The sequence below is a fragment of the Mauremys mutica genome, chromosome 14 (assembly GCF_020497125.1).
Source record: "Mauremys mutica isolate MM-2020 ecotype Southern chromosome 14, ASM2049712v1, whole genome shotgun sequence".
In the NCBI taxonomy this organism is placed as follows: Eukaryota; Metazoa; Chordata; order Testudines; family Geoemydidae; genus Mauremys; species Mauremys mutica.
Genome location: NC_059085.1, coordinates 10,224,966 through 10,245,662, shown reverse-complemented (window position 1 = coordinate 10,245,662; position 20,697 = coordinate 10,224,966). Strand labels below are relative to the sequence as shown.

Genomic DNA, 20,697 nt, shown 5'->3' with positions numbered 1-20,697 from the left:
TTAGAGAGACAAGGTGGGTGAGTGTGTGTACCAGGCCCCACAAAAGGAGTGGTGAAGGTGGGACCAGAGGAGTAAGTAACTTCAGCCCTGAGATACGCGTGAAGAGGAAGGGACTACCTGGGAAGGAGCCCACGGAACAGCAGCAGTTGTCAACAGAATTATTGTTTTGTGGAGGAGGTGAAGGTTCTAGTCAGTGCTGAAATCTGGTGCCAGTTCCAAGCATCGGGAAGTAGTGCGGCATCTCAACACTGCTTCTGCTGAATGGGGTAAATGCTGTTTTTGTAATGGCGACCACTGGCAAGGAGCTTTAGACAATTTGTACATTCAGAATCCCCCTGTTATTCTATTGTTATGTTAAGAAATATAACCCTTATAGGGGTTCTGGTTTCCTTCCTCCCCTACTGAGCCAGTCCCTGCCCAGTAACAAATCCATCCCCCTCGCCTAGGCATAGAGTCACAGTTATCCTTTTGGATTGGCAGGTGCAGGGTTAATGAAGCCATTTCCCCTTGGGATGAGGGGTTTTGGGAGAGTTTTTGTGAGTCTAGGATGGAACCCATAGATGGGGTCAGTTAGGGGAACATTGCTCTCGGTAAGGGCTCTATCCAGGTCTCTAGTGTCTTGCTCTGCTAGGGATTCCCTACTCCTGCGGCAGAGTCAGCGGGCTGGCTGGCCTCATGGGAAGGTTCCCCTAGGCAGAGGGCTGAGCCCAGCCCGATGACCCCACAGGTCCCAGCAGCTGGCATAGGAAGAGGAACCTGCTGGCAAAAAGGGAGGCCAAGGAAACTGCCTGTGACACAGAAGGGGATGGAATATTAAGGTGCGGGGGAGAAACAGTTTTTCATCTTTAAGCTGTCTCTGCCGTCCGTTTATTTATCTATCAGTCTCTGTCCCTCCTTTAGAGGCAAATCTGTCCCTCTCGATCCCTGCATCCCACACTGACAGGTTTTTCTTGATTTCAGATAAAAGGAGAAATGCCTCCCACGTTGTTTTCGTCATCCGGATGATTCTTGGGGCCCTTGTTATAATCTTGGCTGTGATTATTATTACAGAGTGCGTGATCTCAGAAAAGAGGGGTGAGTGAAATGTCTGCAATGCAGTCACTGTGCAGAGTCAGCCACAGAGCGTTAGTTACACACGAGGTCCTTCTGCCTTTTCCTTCTGGGCAACTTCCCCGTCCCAGTGCGTTGAAATTGAGAAGCTGTTTCAGACCCGGCTGGGACTGTTTTCTTGGCCTGTCCGTTCTAGTTTGTGTCGAACATTAAATCCGGGCATCTCAGAATTAGAAGCACAGAGTTTCGGTTCCTGAAGGCCTTTACCTCTCAGGTCTCCCTTTCACAGCACCGATGATCATTTCCTATCGCTGTGTCTGTCCAACGTGCCCTGTTTATTTCTGGCTGGCATGCACGGAGCTAGTGCAGCACTTGGACAAGTGTGATGCACGTACTGCAGGAGTATTCTTTAGGTTCTAACTTACTGAGTCTGATTTTTCCCCACAGCTGCTGTCAGTCGGACAATATGAGGATCAGCTGTTACAGCGTACACCTGGAGATGGAGCTCTCAGACACCTGGTACCCAGGCGTTCCCCCCAACACCGTGTTGAGCATCCTGCCTGCCAGATTCTGCACCTGCAAATAAACCTTGATCTGAATGGAAGGGAGTGGAGGGGATGCTGGATAATTGGAAAGGGAGTTCACGGGTGTTCATATTAAAAAGACTCCTCCCTGACACCCCTCTTTGAGGCAGCAGAACCCGGTGATCGCTGATGGCTTAGGCAGTCTCAGTGGCATCTGAGCCATAGGAAAACAGGAGATGAACATTTCTGTCACCTAAAGATTCCGCATTGTGCTACCTAGCAATCACTTTAGAGGTTCATGGAACCCTTGAAGTGAAGATGCTCAGAAGACGAGCCAAAAACTCTTCCCTATAATTGGTTCAGCTGCTTGTCAGTCAAAGAGGAAATGGAAACATCTGCTGGGAATTGCTGTTCCGTGGGTTCAGACGGCCCCCTTGCTGAAGTCAACCAGCGCACAGTTAACCACACGCTTAAGCGTTTGCAGGATTGAAGCCTCTATAAGGACCATGTTTTTATAACTGGTTTTGTTAATTGTTTTACACATGCTGCTCTAGTAGTTAGATTGTCTTATACCCGAGGCTAAGGCTATGCACTTCCAAAGTGTTTTAATACAATTCTGATAACTCTGGCTATTCTTGATGTCCCTATAAATACACAGTCCTTTTTTGAATCTTTCTGTGCTCTTGCTCGCACTGATTTCTTGTGGCAGTGAGTTCCACTGTTTAATCACACATTATGTTATAGTATTTCCTTTTATCAGTTTGAATTTCCCAAATTCTAATTGAGTTGAATCTCTCCTTGTTCTTTTGTTGCATGACAGAGAGAACAGAACTTTCCAATCTACCTTCTCTAGACCAGTTAGTATTTTACATGTCCTCTCCTGTTCAAATCACCTTTCTCAGGTAAACAATCCCAGTCTTCTCCATTTCTCTTCTTAGTACAATTTTTCAATGACCTTGATCTCCCTCATCGCTGTTCTCTGAACCCCACAATATTCTTTTTCAGAGCAGGTGATCCAGACTGAAATTGATATTCCAGATGAGGCTGCAGCATGGATGTATATAGGAGCATTATAATTTTTTTCTATTATTCACCATCCCATTCTTTCGGCATCCTAACCAGAAAGATTTCTGCTACTTCAGTGTTTGAGGATGGAGCTTGGTTGTTCTCAATGGTGGCAGATCACAGAACAAGGAGCAATGGTCTCAAGTTGTAGTGGGGAAGGTCTAGGTTGGATATTAAGAAACACTATTTCACTAGGAGGGCGGTGAAGCACTGGAATGGGTGTTAGGGAGGTGGAGGAATCTCCTTCCTTAGAGGTTTTTAAGACCCAGCTCGACAAAGCCCTGGCTGGGATGATTTAGTTGGGGTTGGTCCTGCTTTGAGCAGGGGGTTGGGCTAGATGACCTCCTGAGGTCCCTTCCAACCCTAATATTCTAGGATTCTAAGTGGCTTCACAGATGCCAGGTCCCATGGCACAAGGATTGTATTAACTTGTGCTCTGTACAAATATTGGGCCAGATCCTGCTCCCATTAATCTCAACTCCTCCCCCACCCAGACAAAAAAATTCTCCAAGGTTACCACGGCTATGACCAGGTCCCTGTGTATCCCCTGCTTCTATAATCACAGACTCCAGCCCCTGCCCTTGCCTTGCTGCAGAACTGTGCTCCAGCCTCTAAGTTTCCACTAAAAAAGCATCTCCCCATTCCCCCCTTCATCCTGAATTCAGGAAAACATGACTGAAGCAGCTGAGGGATTTCCAACCTGCTACCCCTGAGCACTGCAGCATCCAGAGACCCTGTCACAGCGTTTAGATGCATCAGGCCATGGGGTAACAAGGGTCCTGGCTTAGCCCAAGGCTGCTGATCACTTCAGAATGTAACCAGTTATTTTCCTCCCTTCCCAAGTTTGACCCCTTGCATTCCGGGGCACTGCTCATCTACCCACGGGGGTGCGGCACAGTGCTTGTTCAACAGAGCAAACGCTTTCCTTTACGGGTCAGTCAGCAAAACTCAGTCTGTCTGAGGGGGACCAGCTTTGTCTGGCACCTGTAATTTATCGCCTGGATGCGGCAGCAGGCAGCTCACTTCAGAGGATCTGTGATCATAACTGCAGATTTCATAGTGCTGCGGCCAGCTCCTTCTGGAGAGTGCAGGCAGCACGTCAGCACTGGGTACAGAGAGGCCAAACCCAGAAAAAGCACATCCAGCACCGGCCCCCATGAGCTTTGGGTGGGCAGATAAAATGGGACGAAGAGCCCAGCCAATGCTGAGTTTACAAAACAGACACTAAACTGATGAGACTTTCGAAAACCTAAACTAGGGCTGTGCATCATTTTGATCTTCTATAGCATTAAAATCTCCCCCCCACACACACACTGTATCTGTGAGCAGTGTGCTTCATCTTTACCCACACGCCCTGGGACACAAGTTGCATGGGGGCTACTCGTAACGTGGGGGAGAGAATCCGGGCCCTGCGCAGGGATGGCCTGATCCCATGAAGCTTTGGGAAGGCTGGGTTCATGCAGGATCCCACCAAGAAGAAAAGAAGCTTCAGAAGTTGAGCAGCAAAAGTTTTTGCTCTGCCCTGTGATTTGGGTTCAACTATTCACAGTTTTCAGAGCCCTGCCGAGAGAAACTGGAAGTGGGCGCAGGATGCTGTAAAAGGCAACAGGAAACCAAGCTGCAGAAGACAGAATCAGCCTGTGGAAATCCCCAAAGAGAAGAATTAGCAAGACACAGCCCTGCTGGGGGAGTGCGGAGAGAGCGGGGTTCAGCCTGGGGTTACTTTACTCCTGAGAACAACCAACAATGTCTGCACAGTCGCAGTTTGGGCAGCCCAGCAAGCAGGTGCTTGGGGCGGCCAAGGGGAAGGGGCGGCACGTCGGGCTCTTCGGCAGCGGGTCCCTCGGTCCCTCTCAGAGGGAAGGACCTGCCGCCAAATTGCCGCCGAAGAAGAAAGCGGCGCAGCTGAGCTGCCCAAGTGCCACCGATTGTGATCGCGGCTTCCCTGCCCCGCCCCACACATCCCCTCCCCCGCCGCTTGGGGCAGCAAAAAGCCCTGCTCCTTTCAGAGGACGTTAATAGGTGTAATTGCTGCACTTATAAGGTACCATGCACCACTGACTGTGTGTGAGACCCTACACCCCATGTTCACCACTTTTATAGGGTTCTGATATATTTTGTACAAAGTGTTCCTTGTGAGGGATCAGTTGAAAACTCATAATGTGCTGAGCATAATTGTTAAAATGTGTGCGTCGGTATTGGCTACGGCATTGTACAACTTGTGCTACATGTTTGTTACTGAAACATGTTGTCAGTCTGGGGAACGCCCACAGACTAGCTCCCAGTGTCAACAGAGGAGTGACCACAGCTGTTAGAAAACGATGAGCTATTGAAGCAACCATTTGCCAGCAGCGGGGACTGTAAACAAAAGATTTGCAGATCATCCCTCATGTAGAAAGACAGTGTGAACAAAAGATTTACAGTTCACCTGGAAGATGCTTCAAATCTCCCATAAACCACAGGCTGATTGTCTCCTCCCCTTGCTAGGGTGCAGGTCATCCTCACAGAAAGGAGGAGGGTATAAAATAAGAGGCAATGGCTTCCCAACATCCTGGCCTCCCCATCTCAACACATGGTGGCAGGAGTGTGTGAAAGACAAAGAACCATCACTGAAGTGTGCGTGGGAGGAGATGGGGGAGGAAGGGGTCTTGGCTGGAAAGCCTCCCAGTCAGTATGGCCTGCGGAAAGTTTTGGGGAGAGAGAGAGACCTTTGTGCTTTCAAATCTTATTCAGCTTGGTAACGTTTAGGAGTTAGGATACAACCACAATCTTTTCTTTTCTAACCAGTGCTGACTTTTATGCCTCTCTCACTTAAAATCTCTCGCTGGTTAATACGCTGGTTTCATTGTTTATCTAGGCCAGTTGGCTTTGGGCTGGAGTGTTCGGGGGATCTCTACGCACGTTAAAGGCTGGGGCATGTTCATCACCCCTTGGTGGAACGACGGATGTTTAATGAGTTGACACCCTTCGGGGGTGTTGGGGTCCTGAGCAGTACACGATGCACAGCTCTGGGGTGCAAGGCTGGGACTGAGGGATATGCGGGTGCTGCCCTGTGTCTATTCATGACTAGCTGGGCGTAGCATTCGTGGATTCAGCTGGGCCTCACGTTGGATGCTGGTGGCTGAGCGTGAACCGAGCCTGGAGGGGTTCACTGTTCACTAGCAAAGCGCTGTCAAAGGTCTCCCGGCTAGTGAGCGATGGGGACACCGCTTGTGCCCTAGGGGGTGTCACACTAGGGGAGTCTATTTCTTCTTAAATCAAAACACTCCAGGGAAAAACCCATTAAAAACAACAAAAGAACCAACACAGGTGGTAATGAGCTTCCCAGCGATCACCCAACCCTAACATGGGCTCTGGCCCCACCCCAGGGATCTCCTTGTTCATCACAGCTTCAGGTCTGGATACGCCCCCTGTCCTTCCAACCCTTCCCCCGGGGCTGGGGCCCTCCGTGGATCCGGGGTCCTGCCCATGGGCTGGAAGAAGGCCCTGAGCCAGTTTAAAACCAGGCTATTTCTCCAAAACCCCTTTGGCTATTAGCCCCTGGAGAATCCAGTTTGAAGTAGTATCTGTGCAGCTCTCTGAGGGGGGAGAGTTCAAAGGGCTGATGACAGAGGGATACATTAACATCCCCTGTCCCTACGGCAGAAGGTACCTGCAATGCCCCGTAACACACAGAGGGAGAGGGGAGAGTGTGAGGGAGATTGTTACAGAAACAATGTTTTGTCTGCAAGTTTCTAGCACATACCCAGGCTCTCTGAGCCACTCGGGTTCCTGCTCTGGGTCCTGCACAGGGACTGGGTCACTTTTTCAAAACGCAGAGAGTGTTTCAGTCTGAATGATCCATTTTAGTGTGAGGAAACCAGCAACGAACAAAGGTAAAGCATCCCGGAGGGAATCGCAACGTGTGAATCAGTAACTACAGGCATTTGAACTAACGCCCAGGGAAGGCAGCGGCAGAGAGATCAAGGGGGCCACTGCTTTTCTTTTAAGGTGCAAAGGACGGATGACAGCCTTGCAGGTACGTACACCACAGGCTGCAAGTGAAACTGACTAAAACCATTGTTTGAGTTCATCCTGCAGCCAGCTGGGACAGGATGCAGCTCACGGGAGCTAGTGCTGGTCCTCCCCCTGAATGGGAAGGAGCTCACACACGATGAAGTGAGAGGCCCAGCCCCTAGAGTCATGGGATTACATGCGAATCTCTGCTTTTGTTTACAAAAAATGGTTTCTAGCCCTCATGGTTGCAGAGGAAAGCTTGAAAATGTGACCACCACCCACAAAGGGTCAAAAACATGAAGACAAATCTCATGATATTAGGGAGGTGGATTCATGATTTTTTTTTTAAAACCAAGAGTTGGCAATAGTGTGCATCCCTGTGATGCTCAGATTTCAACTTCTGCTTCTAAAATGGACAGCTCACCCCCCCCCCACACACACACACCGCCTTTGGAATGGGTCTGGTACTTTCCCTCCCTCCCAAGGAAGCCTGTTCACCCTTTCCTCTCCTTGCTGTCTCAGGTCAGGATTCAGACATTACAGACCTCATGTTTAATCAGCACCTAGCCAAAGTCAGGGATTCGGAAGGGTCAGATCTCAGCAGGGAGTGGAGATTCAGGACCCTGGAAAACCCAAACCCCAGAGACATGGAATGGCACAAACATAATGGAACTGGAGGAAAAGGAGCCGATGAGTGAAAGGGGCTTAGGTCACAGCTGCTCAGTATGTGGAAGAGGGTTTCACATCTCTGAAGAAAGCAAACAACTGACCCAGGAACCTACGTGTGAGAAGTGGGATCACAGCAAGGAACCTGTCTGGGACAGGAACTGGAACCCAAGGGACCATCCCTGGGCAATGCCAGCAATTTGCTACCTGCCCAGGGTTGTAAGCACCAGTTAATAAGAGACTTAGCGGGCGAGTCCATTGAGCACCATGTCAGAGCTCAGCCTCTGCACCTGTCTAGTCTCCCTGACCTGCCTCTGAGAACTGGAGAAGAGCTAAGATGCTAAGAGCTGCTGGCTGCAGTTCAACCGTTACAGGCTGACACCTGTCACAAGTGCTAGAACCAAAATCTGTTACAGTTCTGAGTGTGTTTTATTGTTGTTTTCCTTGAGAGTTTAAATTGAGTTATTTTTATTTTTTCCTCCTTTTATCCACCCCTTCCTTTGTCCAGTCTTCCCTCTTCCTTTCTGGAGTTTGTTCATGCAACAGTCATCAGGTTTTCCAGTGACTCATGGCTTTTCAGCAAGAAGGATTTTGGTAACAATATAAATATGCCCCATGCATCAACCTCAGTGTCCAATAGCAGGGAGGGATAGCGCAGTGGTTTGAGTATTAGCCTGCTAAACCCAGGGTTATGAGTTCAATCCTTGAGGAGGCCACTTAGGGATCTGGGACAAAAACTGGTCCTGCAAGTAAAGGCAGGGGGCTGGACTCAATGACCTTCCAAGGTCCCTTCCAGTTCTAGGAGATTGGTATATCTCTAATTATAATAAAATATTTCCATAAATTGGTCATAAGGAACATGAGGGCACATCCTGAAGTGGTGTTCTGCTAACTTCTATCTTCTTTCCTGATTATGTTTTATGGAATTATGGTTCTGAGTGAGATAATCTGAGACCATGGAGAGATCTGTCTCTCTCTCTCTCTCTCTCCCTTCCCTTCAGTTCTAGCTCTCATTAACCTCCCCTCTACAACATGGCTAAACAACTATTTCATCTTCACTTCCTATTGACACATCTCTACTTCTCACAGACATTGTCCTTACACCATCAGACTAAACCCAAACCACCCCGTGAAGTACAAACTGTTGCAGTGGAATTAGTTTGCAGCGCTGACTCTTTGCTCACTGGCAAACTCTATAAGCCCAACCTTCAGGCCAGCAGGGTTGGGGCTTGATGCTGAGTGGAGGGCAAGACTGTCTCTATGGGAGAGTTGCTCCTGTGCTGGGGATCAAGGTGAACAACAGATCAGGAAGTTCAAGGCAACTCAAGTTACAGGGGTGGGGCGGGAGGGTCACTCACAAACAAGGCTGCAGAGGCCCTAACACTACAGCAGAACAGAAGGGGAGATGGTTCAGGTCTTGGTTTTACAAACTCATCTGCTGGGAAAACCAAGGCCAAACCTGGGGTGGTTTGGATATGGGGGTTGTAGCAGAAAGAGCCTGAAACACAGAGCCTGGTACCAGATGAGGCCTGAACCAAACATCAGCCAGAGTCAGGCCCTGCTTACAATGCCACTGTCCAGTACATGAACTTGGTAAAGATGGGACAGGTGTTGCTAAAACAGAGACATTCCTAATAAATACTAGGCACCAGCTAGTCACTAAACACAGTCCAGAAGGGTAGTACGAGAATAACCTGCTACAGAGTTAAAGAATAAATACACTCCCCAAAGACAGTACAGGGACACACTGACCCCTCCTATGGTTCAAACCAACACGTCCAGGCTGTAGGGTGGTAACTATGCACGTGAGAGGGGTGATACACAACTTGTTTGTATCAGGGTATAAAAGAGGGGTCACAGAAGGTACATCTGGCTAAGGGGGCAGTGGAAAGTCCCACTGCTGACTGAGCTCGTCCATTCTCATAGGTATACGTGTCCTAGTGTCCATGCAGAGTCTATGCAGAGCTAGTACAAGTGCTTTGTCAACAACAAACCTGGCCAAGCACCTTTGACACCGAATGAGTCTGTTGTCTTTTGGGCAGTTTGACTGAGGTCTGCTGGGCCAGCTACCTGGCCAGAGCCAGGACAACATATGGGCCCACACAGCCAATAACAGGTGCCCTTTTATCAGAGCCCCCAGGGATCATGGAAGGGTGGAGTGATGGTTCTGGTATCTGCCCATCTGCAGCTAACACTGAAATCCCTGCCTGGATTCCCCTGTACAGGAGGCGCTGGCTGTCAGTCCCTGGGTGGGTCTGCAGCAATCAGCCTAGACCACAAGATGGAGGACAGCCCGGTGCCATGAAATGCAGCCAACAGGGTTAGTCCTGAGAGAGGCTGGGCACCTGCAGCTAGGGTGACCAGACAGCAAGTGACAAAAATCAGGACAGGGTGTGTGGGGGAAATAGGAGCCTATATAAGAAAAAGACCCAGAAATCAGGACTTTCCCTATAAAAATCAGGACATCTGGTCACCCCAACCTGCAGCTCCCACTGGTTTCAGAGGGAGATGCAGGAACTCAGCACTGCTCAGAACTGGCCCATTGTGATGGAAGTGGAACATTCCACCGTAGGCGTGGTGACCTAGACAGAGAGATGGAGACAGGTGAGTAGGGTGACCAGACAGCAAGTGTGAAGAATCGGACACGGGGAGGAGGGGGTGGTAAATAGGAGCCTATATAAGAAAAAGACCCAAAAATCAGAATTGTCCTGATTTTATAGGGATATCGGGTCACCCTATAGGTGAGGGCTGCATAAGGGAAAGGAGCCATTCATGACCCTGGAATTCACTGTCACAAACAGAGCCCCAGCTGGTGACTCCAGATCTGGAGTGTAATTTGACTCATTTGAGAGTTTAGAAGCAGCCAGAGCCCTCCCCCTACAGCTCCCCTGGGGGGGAGGGGCATGAGACAGGTCACTTTGCCCAAATGACAAGTTGGTGATGACCTGGGACTCTGTTGTGATGCAGTGATTGTTGGGTCAGCCCCCAGAGGTCGCAGCATTTCACACCAGGCTGTTGCCCAGAGCACATGGCTGCTGCCTGTGGGTCTGAGTACAGGGACCAGGGTGATGGAGCAGGGCCTTTGGGACCAACCTGCTTCCATTGCTAAAGGGAACGTGAGACACAGAAGGATGAAGGAAAGTATTCTTGTAAGGAGGAAGGAAACAAGGCAGGGAGGGAGGGATGAAGTATTGATAAGGGAGGACAGGGTGTGTGTGGGGGGGAAAACCCAAAGAAGTTAATGAGAAACACCATGGAACTAAGGGGAATGGGAGGAGAGAGGGAAAAAAAGAGAGGAGTGGGCAAAGAGGCTAGAAGAGAAGAGAAAGGAGAAGCACAGAAGTGGATGGGGGTAAGAACCCAGACGGTTTCTTTAGCATCAGGTAGGATCGCAATTGCCTTTGTCAGGATATGCTCAAAGCAGCCAGTTGTAACTACCAGGGGTTAACAATGCAGGTATTTGTACAACTCAAAAAGGAAAGGTTACAACTGGCCATAGCTGAGAGCTGGTATCAGCTTGGTTTTTACCTTTCAGGTCCAACTGCAACGTAATCTCTTATTTCTGTTGATTTGATCACTGCAGCTTGTCTGTCAGAAGTAGTAAGAGAACCTGTTCCTATCAAGAGGTAAGGAATGCACCTTCTCCTAGCAATGGAGTGGAAACTAACCAATCTCAGTGTACTTTCAGGTGAAGGAAGTGAATCTAGCCTTTGCTGTCAAAGGCTATAAGCAGTTTCATAAGAAGAAAGCAAGATACATAACCAAAGCTTCTGAGGTTACAGAAGTATTGACTTGCACTAGCCAAGAATAAGGAAAGCACTTATACCTACTAGATTAACAGTACAGCTGATTGTATGGAGAGAAAGAGAGAAACCAATCCAGCAATTCACCACACAGAAGGTGTGTATTTATATTCCCTATTACAAAATGAATCCAATGACAATTCCTTTACATTTGTTGCCTGACAAAAATATGGTCTGTCAAACATTGATCTTTGCAGGTGGTCATATTTCAAGATGCAAGGATGACACATGGCTGTAGTTTACAGGAAGGAATTAGCTGATCCATCCTTTTAAGGAGGTAAGAAATATGGGAATGATGTATTGTAATAGTCAATGGTTCTGGTCATCCATTCAGGTGGAAGGAAGGTAACTGAGGAAATCTTCATCTCTCTAAAGAGCACAAGAAATTGCTGTACTGAATAAAGCACTAAAAATGGGAGCTACCTGTTCAGATGAAAGGAAAGTAATTGGTAATTCTAACCAATGATGATGATCTTTGTTCCTTTTTCCTTCCCAGAGAAGGCCATTGCTTGTTCCTACAAGGATTAACAGGGAAGTTATTTCAAAGAACAAGTGCAATTAACCAGAGTGTGAAGATGAGCATTGAGCCTGTTCTTGCATTTACAGAGAGGAGTTGTCCAGCTGATTCTATTTGTGCCTAATTGATCATTGTTGCTTATTTTTCAGATGTCAAGAAATAAGCGGAACTGATCATTTCTATCAAGAGGTAAGGAACGCACCTCCTCACAGCATGGAGGCAGGAATGAAAGGCTCTGTTTCTATTTTCAGGTGAAAGGAAGGTCTTACCATTCAAGGGAGGATGAGAGGCTGCTGAATTTAAGAAAAAAAAGTCAGACAGGTAACAATACTTGGCCAGAGGGAAGAGCATTTTACTTCTAGTTCAGAAAAAGGCAAGCAGCCATTTATAAGCTTCAGGTTTTAACCAGTGTAGCTGGCTGTACCGCTAAGAATCAAAGCCTTGCAGTGGAACATGACTGACAAGGAGGTGAGCACTGAAAGGTCTCTAGAAGCCTAATGATCTGGATGCTAAGGAACCTTCTCCACTGATGACTCTTCATAGCTGGTAATAAGTAGTAATAAATAATTCTGTCAAACATTGATTGCAGGTTTTGCTCTTCTGAGATATGAAGAGACCAGGTGGTCATTCCTACCAGGGAGAAGTGAGGCTTAGTGGCATGGCTGTCCCGGGCAAGGAGGTAAGAAATACCAGTCTCCAAACATCCATGTGTACATTAAGTGGTGTGGATTTTGCTTTCAGGGAGAAAAACTGTGGATGACCTTACTTGTCATGGGGAGAGTGTCAAAAGCAGACACAAGATAAAGCAACATGGACTTGCCAACTGCTCAATCCATTGAGGACTCCAGTGACAAAATGCTTTTTTTTTTTTATTCCCTTGAAATAATACACAGACAAAAAAAAGCCACTTCAACTAGTTCAGCTAGTCGCAAATCTGAATCAAGTCAGAACATAAGACATGGAGGTAAGCATTTAAGTTTCCCTGGTTCTAAATGAATCTGGTGCTAAAGCAACACTTGCAGACCAAATAAATAGGCCAAATTGCATCTCCAGGTGGAAGGAGACCAGAGGGCTGTTGTGTTCTAGAAGGGATTAATGCAAATCTAACTAGCTGAACCAGGAATGTCAGTTGGTAAGAAAAAAAAAAAGCACCTTTCTTTAACATTCAAGTGGAAATGAATAGATCCTCATACTTTCAGATGAGAGAAATGCAGATGATTTGAACGTTGAGAGTGTGAAATCTTCAGGAAGTTGCTAGAAGATCTGGGATATCTACAGAAAGGAAACAAGCAAAACTCGTCACTGCTACCAAGAGGTAAGGAACTCACTTCATAATGGAGAAATTGATGGATCTGGTTTCCCTTCAGGTGAAAGAAATGGAGCTGATCTGATCTCCTGGGAGGATTATAAGCAGTCATATTACTGCAGAACAAACAAATGCATGTTGCCAGACCTGCAAAAAGTTGCCTTCCTTGACTAGAATGGGAAGACAATCACTTATCACCTTCAAGTTTCCAACCCACAATGCAGCAGACCATCACTGACAAGCAGGTGAGCATTTAGGATTCTCTTATTGCCAAATGGATTTGTCTTTTCAGGAGGAGAGTTACAGATGCTCAGGATTTGAGTACAAAGGAATAGGAATGGAGCTGAACAGATTCAACACCTGAAAGGACGATTGGATCTCAAAATATGAAAGTCCCTTCATTCAATAAAGCAACAGGACTGGCTCTGAGGAGAGGTAAGCAGCATTTGGTAAGTCTAAGAAATGAGCATAGCAATTTTATAGTGCTGATTGTAACTTATGTTGTGCCAAAGGGTTTGTTACAGCTGATCACACATCTCAGGAGCTAAGAGGATGTGAGGGGGATGGCAGATGTCAGGGGATTCATCTTTATTAGGAGGTGGTGAACCTGCTTGTCACTTCTGAGTGACATCAGTGGCTTTGGTTTTGCTTGATGAAGGAAAGAGCCAGCGTGGACAATATTCAAGACACACTATTCAAAAGTTGCTGCTGGGATGGATGTAAAGAAGAAAGCCCTGGAGACGGGTTAGTGCTGGGACACAGACACTATCCTGGAGGGGCCTGGGACAGGGTGTGTAACCATAGCGACCAGTGGGTCCTTTCCCCACTGTGGTCCTGGCTCGCATGCACAGGGTGAAACCGATCGCCATGTTTGGGGTCAGGAAGGAATTTTCCTCCAGGGCAGATTGGCCAGAGACCCTGGAGGTTTTTCGCCTTCCTCTGGGGCATCGAGCAGGGACCAGCCCTTAGGGCCATTTAGGAACAGACACAATAAAATCCATCAGAGAGAACTTGTCTCCCTTTGTTTTTTGAATTTTCTATAAACCCGTCCTGTGCCCCTCGGCCATGCCCGTGCTCCCAGCCCCGCAGCAGGGCAGAGTCCCTCCCAGGTGCACTGCTCCCCCATCCGTGCAAGCATGGCCCCCACGTCACTCTCCCACTCCAGCAGGGACCCAGCACAGGAGAGACCAGCCCACCGTCCCAGAGAGGGAAAAGCCGTGTGCACGGCCCCCAGGGATGGGGAGGGGACATGGCCAGATGCACCGGTCGAGGGGAAAGCAGGAAGCACAGCGGCACTGTCACCATGTTCCTCTCCCAGGATGCCCCCAGGGGCCAGGCCAAGGCCTTTGGTCGGCCACATCCAAGCGCTCTGCCCCGCTGCTCTGGTCGTAAGAGCCCCTCAAAGAGCAGCTCTGAAAGGGGCAGTCAGTGACCCCAGAGCAACTCTTCCATTGGCGTGGTGGGGCCACCGCTCCCTGGGCACCTGAACTGGGCTCACAGGCTAGCAGCGAATAGTCCCTCAGGGTGGGTTCAGCTCTGGCTGCCCCTCGCTCCAGAGGGGGCCATCAGGCATCCAGGAAGCTCTTGCCTGCAGCCAGCCCTTTCCCAGGAGCTGGGCGCCAGAAGCCTGGTGTCCTCTGCAGTCTGCTCCAGCTGTGCCCTCCTCTCTTCTACCCCCCCTCCAAGTCTGGCACCTCTCAGGGCGGTGCCGGGTTGGCCTGCAAGAGCTCATTCCCCCTGTATTGCCCAGCATGGGGTCCATAGATCTCATTGCAGGCATTCTGGGAAATCAGATCTCCATGATCTGCCTCAGGGGACGGGGAGCACGACCAGGGGACACAGGACAGGGTCAGTATTAGCAGCACGTGGCTGGAGGGGATGAGAAGAGGGAGAGGGGCCAGCAACATGTTACTTCTGCATCCACTTCCTGCCCCTCCCCAATCAGCTTCCCAGCCGCACGCTGAACCTTAACCACAGGGCAATGCCCAAAACGTTGTGGTGGGGTCTCAAACCTCTATAAACCCAGCCGCCTGAAAGCCACCGGGGCCTGATTCTCCCTGCAGGGAGACAGCATCTCCAAGGTGAAGACAATACAAGTGACTCGTACCTTGGGAAGACGGTTGGGGGAGAATGCGATATCCTGTACAAAGATACCACGTGAACTGGTGTCACTCACAAACAGTGGTGCAGGAGGGGACCTAACACTAGAGAAGAGCAAAATGGGGAAGGCCGTGGTCCTGGTTTTGCAACAATCTCCTCATTTCAGCTTCTATTTGGCAAAATGAAACCAAACCAAGGGTAGTGGGGAGGAAGGTCAGATCAGGGGTTTATTTTCTTGTAACCCTTCCCCACCCCACCCCTGCCACGAGATCATAGAGAGGTGGAGGGATGGTTCCGGCCCATCTCAGCCTGGCCTGAACACTGCACCGCGGTCTGTACACACCCTGCCTAGGAGGAGCTGGCTGCAGGAGTATAAAACCACCAGTTAAAACCCCACATCCTAACATGTGACTGGTGATCACAGCCCCACCTACATGGAGAGGGGCAGAGCTTAACTGTGCATCCAGCTTCCACACACACACACTGCATCCCCAAGCGTTAGCCAGGGTCAAACACCAGACACCAGAGAGTGGGGCTGATGGCACAAAGGCACAGGACAGACAGAGGCTGGGCACCTGCAGCTCCCACTGGTTCCATGTGGCCAGTGACAGAGGGAAAGAGACACATGAGTCGGGAGAGTGATGGAGACCCCAGCAGGGGAGGGGAAATCGAATTGAAGGCAGCATCTCTCACAGCCTAGGGCTACATGAGACTCCTTCGAAAGAAGGAAGCAGGAACCGTCGCACGGCCGGGCTTCTCCCCAACTTGCCAAGGGCTCACTGCCACACCCAGGCTCTGACACAGGTTAGTCCCAAACTAGAACTAATCAAGATTGAGCTGAGAAACTCTTTCTGCATCTCAGGGGACTCTGGCAGATGCTTCCTGCCATTTCCTACCCCATCCTCCTCATAGCCCCTCCCTCTCAGGAATTGCCCTCTGGCTCTGAGAGCCCCAGGTGCTGCCTGGCCCCCTTCATTTGTCCAACAGGGGTGTGGGACCTACTTCAATTCCTGGTGCCAGCCACTGAGTGACATACACCCCCCCTCAGAAAAACCTGCCTTTCCATTACGTGTGAGGCCCCCCTCTGGACTACTCTCACCACCAATCCAGAACAGACTCCATATATCATAGTCCTATAGCCATGTTCCCCAAGTGCCCCACACTCCTGAATGCCAGTCAGTGGTCAGTCTATAGAATTTCATCTTCTCCAGGGTTTCCAGGTCTCCGCACAGTGTCTCTAGCTCTCCCTAAAGCTTCTGACCATCAGGATCTGACCACCCCTCTCCTCCCCCGTGGCCTGATGTTCTGCCGACAGCTGCTCCTTCTGTCATTGAACCATCAGTAACTCTATCCTGCAGACTCCAGTCACTCAGGGGCATCTCCAGTCCTCAGGACGGGAACCATAAAACAGGTGTCCCATTTCCTGTTCTGCAGAGGATCACGGCTTTCATCTTGGCCCTGGAGGTTCCACCTGGGTCCCCATACACCCTCCTCCCTACAGAGCCCTGAGCTCCGCCTGGGTCAGGGAGCCCCTTTTCATGAGCCCTGAATAAACTTCACAAGTATTAAGCAGGGTCCTCTGGAGACAGGACAGAACTGGTTTTTCAGAGACATTTTGGAAATTCAACTAATAGCCCTTTTTATTGGCCAGTCACTGCTCCTTCCTGAATTCAGCACAGGGAAAGCCCATCACTTCTGCCTCTCCCCCCACAAGAGGTAACACCAGCAGCAGCCACAAATGTCATTTGTGCTGCAAAGTCCTCCAGGGTCTCTGCTCCACAGCCTGCTTGTTGCTAAAACTCCCCTCCTACTTGGGCTGTGTCAGCCTCCCTTCAATAGCTTCTGGGGGGAGTCACATCACTCTCTGACTGGCCAACCTTAGAGCCCAAGTCAGTTAACCCCTGGCCTGTGATTGCTGCTGGGATGTAACAACCACAGGGGAGGGGAGCAGTTTCCAGGTTCAAAGTGGTGACACTTCAGCCCATAACATCACTGGGCATTTAATAGCTGTCGCCTTTGACCACAGGCAGAATTGTTGCTGGCAGATCACTACCTCCCATGACGGACACTGGAACCAGGCTCCTGCATTTTAAGATACTGATAAGTTACTGGAGATACAATGTCCTTTTCTCCCATCAGCCTTAACACTGTCCATTTCCCAGCCTGTTACCTAGGATTAACTGCACTGTCCTACATCGCTGGGGCATTGTGAGCTCACTTGAACAGAGAAAGAATAGGGTTTGTGACCTGGGACAAGGTTTTTCTTGCTTGTATTTCACTCTTGAAATAGCAGATTTTTTTTACCCTGGTTTTGGCAGAGCACTTTGGAGGTCTGAAGAATCAGAGTGGGACAGTCTGTATCCTCAAGAGGTATTTAGGCCCCAAACTCCTGTGGAAATCCCTAGGAATTGAGACTAAATATCTTGGTGGATCTGGTCCAGTGACCTCACAATAGACCAAGCACCAAGCTGCAAGTGGTCCAGTGCTCAAATGAGGCAGGGGAGAACCCTGATCTCCTGTGGAGCTGGTCAAACTTTGTTCAAAAAATTTTCCAATGAAAGTTATTTTGTAAACAATGTCAGTGAGGTGTTGCATTTAAAATGATTTGCAGGAGAGCCAAAAAATTCAGTTTTTGAAAACTGAAAAGTTTAGGGACTTTAAATAAAAACCCAAAGAATTCACAGAAACAGTCATTTATTCCTTTAAAAGTTTGTGGAAAATATTTAATATTTTCTGACCAGGTCTAGCCCCAAAGTCCCTGTACAAATTTTCTTTCAGCCTCTATGCACCAATCCAGCCACTGTAACAGAATCTAACTTGCCCAGTTCAGGAGAGTTGTAGCTGTGTTGGTCCCAGGAGGAGGCACAGAAGATGCGTGAGGTAATCTCTTTTACTGAACCAAGTTCTGATGGTGGAAGAGACAAGCTTTTGAGCTTCTTGTGACCTGAGGAGCTCTGTGGCGCCTGAAAGCAGGAAACCTGGTTCAGTAAGAGATTACCTGCTTCACCCACCTTGTCTGTGTTTTACGAGTGTCAGTCACCATGGTACTGGAACTCTGGAGCTGGTAGCAGAGCTCACAGCCCAGGCAATGTGTGAGCCTGGCAGCCTGAACCACAGATGTTACATGGCTCATTGCCACCATCCATTGGTGAACAGGGGAAAGAGCAGCGGACAGGGCAAGTACAGCTGGAGAACTCACTGCCCAAGCTTTCTACCTGAAACCCTCCATGACCTTTTGGGTCCTCAGCAGGACTGTACACGAGCCCCAAGTTGGTCAGATAATGTCACTGAACGGAGAGAGCAAGACTGAGGGGAACAAGGCTCCTACCTGGAGGCAAGAACTCCGCTCAGGGGTCCTGTCACCCTCTCCACAGAGGGCTTTGCAAAGAGGGGGCACGGAGGAGACTTCCCAGCAAGAGGCAGCATTGAGGGGGATCTTGGCTGAAGCTGCAGTGGAGGGAAGTGAACTCTGGTGAGGGGCCCTGACACAGCACCCGTACAGCTGAGATGACTCTAGCGGGGATAGGTGGGGAAGGGCTCACAAGAATTGACAAGGCCCTTCCCTGAGGGAAGCCTGGAAGCTGGAAGTTTCTGCTTTGGTTCTCCCCAAACTGAACTTCCTTGAAATCGCTCACCAGTCTCCAAGGTGCCACAAGTGCTTCTGTTCTCTCCAGGGAAGTTCTCACGTGCAAGGGCCGGGCAGCCGAGATCACAGCTTGACCAGCCACTGAAGACTCCTTAAGGCAGCTCAGTGGGTCACTTCTCTTCCCAGCAGGGTCTCCAGCTATTGTAAAGAAGCCCTTCCTACTGCAGAGCTGTCATCCTGAGCCTGCAGACAGGCAGAAACAGCTCAGAGATGTGAACTGCTCAGTGCATCTTAACAGAAGTGTTAATTCTGTACCAAATTGAGAATGTCTACATTAACTATTTCATTGCTGAGCATTTTAACAGCAAACCAGTGTTTTTATCTCACAAGTGAGAAAATTCCCCAATTTTAGTTTGCATTTTTAGTACTAAACTGTGCTGGACAATCACAATTAAAAAATTGAGAAACAGCATAAAAACAGTAAAATGCAACAGCACAAGGGATACTGTACTGATCTTATTAATAATTGACATAATTAAAGCCATCCCCTGTTAAAACAGCCATAGCTACTGCAAGCTCCTCAGCTTGCAGCATTTCAAAGCTCACTCCCATTTCCCCATCAAGACATTTCATACAGAACATTGCTTGTTTGAAAAAGTTTCCTTTTTGTCAGAGTGTCCACTTAAAAATGTGTCAAAGAGAAAGAACAAAAACAGTTTTCCGCAGAGTTTTTTGTGTGGAAAAATTCCCAGCATCACCAGTGACTGCCTGGTGGGCCAGGGTGACTTCGACCACCACAGGATTTATTTTTGGGGGGAGGGAGGGCAGGGGGAAGAGTGTGGCACAGAAGCCAGAGAATGGAGCAATTCTTTTAAACAGGACTGCAGTAGTATTTAATCATCATCATCATCACCACCACCACCACCAGCGCCCCCCCCCCACCTATTTATTGTCCTATTTCCTCATGAGGTCACCAAGCTTCCCCAAAGTCAGCATGTTCTTTTCCAAGGAGTGACTTGGCCAGACACTGATCTGATGCTGTCTTTAGTACAGCTCCTGCCACTCTGCTAGTACTCTGCAGCTCTTTAGCACAGCTTTTGCTTCCAGCAGTGGTGTCAGTGGGGTCTGACATAGGCCCTAGACCTCTCCCTCCACCAGCAGCCTCTGAGAAGGTCGGTGGTTAACTGGAGCCACAGGACCATGCCCTACTTCTCATGTTCAGGGTAGTCTATTGTCTACAGCTGCTGGGGATGTTGGTGGTGTTTTTGCTGCCTTGCACTCATACGATGCTCACTAGGTCACATCCAGCAAACTCTCCACAGAGGTCCTGCTGCAATATTCCCTTGTTTATAACTTTCCCATTGGCTGTAAGGAAAGGAAAATCTGGGCAGGAAGACAATGGGGAATTGGTGACACAGAAACAACTAGGGGAAGAATGGGTAGAGCCTGCCTGTGAACCTTTATGGGAACAGGCAGAGAACATTACTGAGCAGGCAGGACAAATGGCAGTGGGATTTGGACATGATCTAACCTACCTCACCCCTAGATAAGCACCTGACTCAACCTCCCTCTCCACCTCCATAGCACCTGCAGTCATGTGATCCTGGCTGACTGCCCCATCCAGTCCCCCAGTCAGACTTTGCTGGCATTCCCAGCTGCAGGTCACTCTGACAGCAGCTCATCTCTTGGTTAACACAAACACCAACCATGTGCATTGAACTGAGAGGAGTGTCCATGCTTCTGTTTGACCTGTGATCAGCGAGGCTGTGGGTGAAATCCCAGCACTGTGGGAGTCAATGGCAACGTCCCCACTGACTTCAGTGGGGCTAGAACTTTACCCTGTGCTCCTTCCCCATCACAGCTGGGCACATTCACACAGCTTTCCTCTGAGTGGGTCTGAGGGGCAGGGCTGGGTTTGACTGCAGTAGGGTCTGAGGGGGGTAACAGAGACCCAGGGGAAATGCCACCCCTCTGCATTACAGTGCAGGGCACAACTCAGCCTGTGTGTGAGCAGTGAGGAGCTAAACCCTGGTTTGCAAGTTCACCTGGGGCACAGGCCTTGGCCCAGCTCTCTGCACCATGGG

The 20,697-nt window shown here is 49.2% G+C and overlaps 1 long non-coding RNA gene across 9 annotated transcripts in view; it reads left to right on the top strand.

Moving 5' to 3' along the window:
- The first annotated feature begins 9,872 nt into the window (after positions 1-9,872).
- LOC123349342 overlaps positions 9,873-20,697 on the top strand; it is a 41,390-nt gene continuing 30,565 nt past the window's right edge. The window contains exons 1-8 of one of the 9 annotated variants that reach the window (XR_006573472.1): positions 10,092-10,450; positions 10,837-11,201; positions 11,302-11,381; positions 11,771-12,300; positions 12,515-12,585; positions 12,821-12,936; positions 13,220-13,376; positions 13,586-13,936. This is a non-coding gene — a long non-coding RNA (uncharacterized LOC123349342). Of the gene's footprint in view, positions 9,906-9,983; positions 10,043-10,083; positions 10,451-10,493; positions 10,654-10,836; positions 11,202-11,301; positions 11,382-11,770; positions 12,301-12,514; positions 12,586-12,820; positions 12,937-13,219; positions 13,937-20,697 lie in introns of those variants that run through there. The other 8 variants (XR_006573471.1, XR_006573467.1, XR_006573469.1 and 5 more) reach the window with 8 other exon arrangements.